Genomic DNA, 6,095 nt, shown 5'->3' on the forward strand with positions numbered 1-6,095 from the left:
ATGCCAACAAGCGGGATTATTTGTCATTCTCGGAGGTATTCAGATACAATGACGGAGGAAACTGAAGAGCAAACTTCAAACGTAGCTGGCAGGAAGGCACGGTTTTTTGAAGGAAGCTGCCTCCCTGCTCTGAACTGGAGAGCCTTGACAGCAAATGCTTGCTGGGGATCATGATTTAATAATTACAGTTGAAAGGCTTAGTTAAGAATGACTGACTGACATCACGAAACAAATGAAAGATGACGAGGGTGGATTTTGAGCTCCAGTTCTCCCATTCCAGGGAAGCGTTTGACATGGCCTCTGCCTGGGTGTGCCTGAGACCTCGTCTTTTCGGACTGTCCTGGTCATTCACTCGTCCTCGTCGGCATCTCACTGTTACCCTGCACTGATTCAAGACAGAGCCACAGTGGATTCCTTCATAAATGTGCTGTTTCTAACTGTTGCCGAGAACCCTTCCCTCTGTAAGTCCCTACAAGAGGCAGGCTCCCTTTTAACTGTATCTCCCCAGCTGAAATAGTGTCTGTTACTAATTTGCTTCCGCACAAATGTGTGCCAGACAAAACCTCACAGAAGGACCAGTCTTCTTGCTCTGCTTTACACTACAGTGGGAGTGTGGATGATATAAAATATCCTGACATTTTGGCAGAAAGACAATAACTTATAAAATGGGCCTGGGGGTGAGGAGGGGGTGTGGAAATGAACCACTCTGTATAAAACATTGATTCTGTGTTATCCTATTAGATAATCCTTAGTGTCTCATGTCCACTCTAAGGGAATTAAACTTGAGATGACTAAGAGAAGTGCTAAGCAGCAGCATTTATAGAACATACACACTTTCAGGGGAAGCTTTAGATATGATTTTGTCTCTACACGTGACTTACAAAGATTAATGCATACAGTAAGAAAATGTAAGAAAACATACATTAAAGTTGGTTGAAGATTAGACAGAAGGAAAATAAAGTAAATAACCAAACAGCCAAAGAGTGAAGTCAGTGCAAAATACATCCATGAAGTCATACATATCTGCAAGTAATGACCACAAGCAGTCTCTGAGCTTTCTAGTAGCCCACATAGAAAGGTAACCATTGCAATAACTTGGTCATCCCAAGTTTATAATCCTGGACATGACTATTCAGGGAAATATACAGAATTTTATTCAGTGAACAAATATAATTGTTTCATGTTCAACTCTGTATACACAGAGCTAGTCATGCTCTATCACTGGCAGAAGAGGAAAAGCTTAAACATTCATTGTATGAAAAGATGAATACTTATCCTAGGTCAAACCTGACAATAATCAAACAATAACCTTTTACTATCTCCTTGAAATTTTTTAGCAGAATTTACTTCTTATGGTCACATTGACTTTCACCTATCTATGGTCATAACCAATTCAGAATGGTTCCCATCTAGACCTTTGAAGACCTTCCTCACTGGTTTGCTAAATATGAGTGTTTGTACTCAGCATTATGCAATAACTGCTTGAGGCTTAAATTCCCCAAATCTTATTATTAAAATTATAAATCTTAGTGTGTTTTAATATATTATTATGTTACAATATTCATTTAGCAGATCCTTATTTTTAAGGTTCATTCTTCATAAGCCTAAGATTACAGAATGCAAAGAAAACAGTGCAATACCATTTATAGTGTGTGTGCACTTATCGCTTAGAGTCATGAATTCATAATCTCATTCACATGTAAAATGTATATGGTTACGATATGAATAACAGCGTGGAAGAGAAGGAACCAGGTCATAAATACTAAGAAGGAAAACAAACAAATGAAAAAAGAATGTATTGTTTAAGCCATTTAGAGAAATACTTTGTTTCTGATTCTTTATCAAAAGCACAAAGCAGTTTCTGCATATGAACATAATTGCACGTGCTCTTTATTTGCAATAATTTTATTTTGGCATTTCAAATTGAAATCACCCATTAAGATATTACTTTAGATGCTGAATGTACTAAATCTTTTGAAACAAATCATGTAAGGGGATAGGCATGCTTCCGCAGAAATCTGTTCTGAATAAGACAAGTGTACTTCATTTTAACAAGGCATTCACAAGTCCATTGCTGGATTCCAAAGCATTTCCACCATGCTGCATTCACACAATGAGTCTATAAATGTACCAATTTAGTTCTGACACATCAAGCATAAATTTTAGTTTGAAAGTCTCACTTGACTGAGTTTTACAGGTGTCCATATTGTTCTATGATAAAAGGTGACATTTGGGCCATCCTGAATAAGCTTGTGTGGGATCATCAAAATGTTCACAATTTCCTTTTGTTCTGGTTCAGTTTTGGTGTCTCGATCATCTTTCACCTGTTAACACTTCCATTTCGCCATCATGCCTGTAGAGCAGTATATTTCACAGACAGGGTGTTAGCTGGACATATTTCATCCAGACTCTACATATGGCGCCCAACGAACATGTCCTAGCACTAGACCTGGCTCAGAGGTCACTTTTACAACCCGGGAGGAAAATAAACCACAAGAGTTCGGTGGCACACACGTCCATGATCAGCAGTAGCCTTCTTCTCTGATAGAGATGGCAACTTATGAAAGAGCACATGTGGAGTATGTAAGAGAAGAGAGAATAGCTTCCTAAGCAACCAGATCACCTAAATAAACTCTGGGCGTTGCTGGAGTGAGAGATCACACCCAGGCTGACCTCGTGTCCAGTCATGAGTGTTATCAGTATTTCTGGAATGTTAAATGGAGGGAAAAAAAGATCAGGAAGGAGCAAGAGATAGCACGAGGGTGACCATATGATTTATTACTAAGATTAGAACAATTATGATTATAAAAGAGGGTGATACTAACAATTACACTGGGAAAACAGACATACACCAGAACTGTCCTGGGAAAACTGGAATGCATGAGGCCCCCGGACAGCACCAGCCCGGTAGCTTCCTTCAAGCGGCTTATATCTTAATATAGGAAGCCTGGCCAAAAACAATAATGTGCTGTCCTTATAAATCAGTAAACCATGAGAAATAGAAGTTTAGGACTGCACTGGGGAAGAGGAAAGTCAGTATGATTAGTAATATTTGGGGAAATCGTTTCAGTTACCTACAATTGAAGAGTGAACTAATTTAGGAATGGAAACTCGTATCAGTGCAAATGAAGATTCCCTGAGAGGTAAACAAAGTGAAAGTAAATGATGTTCTTCCTTGTTCCGCTTGGGGTATACGTGGTACTAACCCTTTCTGGCCACTAGGGGACCACTTCGTACTTTGCACATTGCCTTGAATCGCTTTATACCATTCTGCTCATAAAGTAAAGAAAGACCGCAGGATGCTAATTATGTCAGGGTCCTGTGTCATCTCTTGCCTATACAGCGCATGCTGGTAATTGATTATATGATACTGTTGTCTAGTTGCTTGAAGGTTCTTAGTTTGGTTTGTTCCAACTCATGGACTTCTTAAATGTGTCTGAAATCTTTGGCGCATCAAGCCAAATGCCTGGGCAGAGCTGTGCACTCAGTAAAAATTGGGTCCATATATTTTTTTCTCTTTTTGGTTTGAATAATATCCCTCCCTGGGAACTCCCCTAGCCCTTCCTTGAATATTAACCTCTGATTTCAAGCAATAATTTGAATTTGGAAATAACAAAAAAAATTTAATTACAATTATTATATATCTACTAGGTACCAAGTGCTGTGTATTTATACCTGAACATTTTTCTTCTAATCTTCCAATGCTCCCAAGAAAGCAGGGGTTTTTTGCTCATATTAGAGATGAAATAAGTAAGACTTTGGTTGAATTTCTCACCCAAAATCTAAGACTAAACAGATGGGCCAAAGATCATTGTCCAAAGTTTATATGATTTTGCCTGCCCCACCACAGGAAGAGAGAAAAGAGGAGGAGCCTCCTGGCTCTCGTCATGACGTCCCTGAGTCCTAGTCTCCACGCGGAGGCACACGGAATTGTCTCACTGCGAAGTGCTTTGAAGTCTGGACAGAAAACCCTACACCGTGACGTCTGCCTCACGAGCCCCCTCACATCCTCCATCGTCACCTACTGCGGGGGGGATTCAGGCTGCCCTCCTAGAAAGTAGCTCTGCGCCGCCTTAGACACAGATGCACCAGGGCGTGTGTGGGGCACTGAGGAGTCAGTGCCCTCAAAAACTCTCACTGCCTTACATTATTTGATGGGGATATTGGACACTTTGTTTGTTTTTAATTCTATTAATTTTATAAGTTTATATAGCTTTTATCTAAAGTATGATAAATAGATAGATAGATAGATAGATAGATAGATAGATAGATAGATAGGGACTGCTTCAAGGTTTGGTTCACATGTCTACCACCAGGTCACTTCATGGGAAAATTCTGAAGCAAGCACACCCACTAACCTCGACTATTACACCGTCATTATACTCATTATATTGTGACTTTTTAAGATTTACCATAAAACTATGAAAGGACAGGACCATATCTTATTCATCTCTGAATTCCCAGCCCACAGCATACTTTCTGGCATATACTTCCTGACACACAGCAATTAAAGAAGAGAGGGGAAAAGAAAGTGCCGCCCATCTATCACCTGAATGCCAATTTCATTTCCAGGGGAAAATCCGATGCCTTCCCCTGAAATTGCCAGCAGGGCCTCTAGCTACAATTCCTTTTGAAAATACTTGCCTGCAACAACTTCTGTGCCCTGCACGGGGCATCTGCTCTTTTACCTGTGCCCTGAGATTGACCCCAATAGCCTCTCCACAGATAGGTTTTATATCCTAGCAACACAAACACAACCATTAAAATTGAATATTAGATATCCCCGGGCTGAGCAGCACTGCAAGCGATGTTGCCGTGTTTCCCTGTCATCGGTTCTCTCTTGTCTACTCTCTGCTCAGTCCACTCGAAGCATCTGTTCATTTCCAGTAGACTGCATTTCTTTTGTTTCCTTTTGTCTGGCTATTCTAGGTGCTAAGGTATCACCTGCAATCCTAAGGGGTGTACAAAATTATTTTTAGATATTAAAGTTTTTACCAACTCTTAAGATAAAATATAATTTTTAATCTCACAATGCAGAGAAGTCAAGAAGGGAGTGGGAAGAGAGAAGGGGAAATGAGGAGAGCAGAGTGGGGAGAGGAAGGTGGAAGCCACTTACAGCCCCCGGCTGTTGTGTAAGTATGCAGGGAAATTGCTTTTCAATCTCAAAATTACGATCGGACTCTTGCTAAATCATATACCTTAGTTGAAGAACGGGCTTTCTTTCTGTCCCTGCTTCCTGCTCCTCTCTCCTTAATGACATGGGATCATCACAAACAGCACATATTTAAAGTACACAATTGGATTTTTCGACATATGAAGACTCTCATGAAACTGTCATCGCAATCAACAGAATGAACGCACCCACCATCCCCACACTTCCTCGGTCCCTTTGTAAACCCATTAGACCTCTCTCATTCCCTACGCGCATCCCCCAACCCCACGTCATCCTCGAGAAATCACTCATCTTCTTTCTGTCACTATAAATTAGTTTGCATTCTCTAGGATTTCATATAAATGAGATTGTATAGCATTTACTCTTTTTTCAGTCAACATAATTATTCTGAGATCCATCATATTTTCCATATATAAATAGTTCACTGTTGTTCTTTGCTGTGGAATTCCATTGTATGCATCTATCAATATTTGCTCATCTATTCATGCACTCACGAATTTTGAGGTTATTTCCAGTTTGGCTATTACAAATAATGCCAATAAGAATATGATATATTTTCATTTTTCCTGGGTAAATATCTAAAAGTGGATTGGCTGGATCATATGACAGATATGCATTTAACGTTTTAAGAAACCACCGAACTATTTTCCGAAATGACTGTGCCCTTTTACGTCCCTGTCAGCACCATATGAGAGTTCCGGTTCCTCCGCACCCTTGTCTATGTTAAGAACGGCCAGGCTTTGACATTTTAGCCATTCTAATAATTGTGTGATGGCGTCTTGCAGTGCTTTTAACTTGCAGTTCCCTCGGGTCTAATGTTGTTCAGCATCTCTTCATATGCTTACATGCCATCCACGTCTCTTCTTTGGTAAGCTACCTGTTCAGATCTTTGCCCATTTTTAATTGGAGTGTTTGTTTTCTT

Source organism: Suricata suricatta, chromosome 14, assembly GCF_006229205.1.
Source record: "Suricata suricatta isolate VVHF042 chromosome 14, meerkat_22Aug2017_6uvM2_HiC, whole genome shotgun sequence".
Taxonomy (NCBI): domain Eukaryota; kingdom Metazoa; phylum Chordata; class Mammalia; order Carnivora; family Herpestidae; genus Suricata; species Suricata suricatta.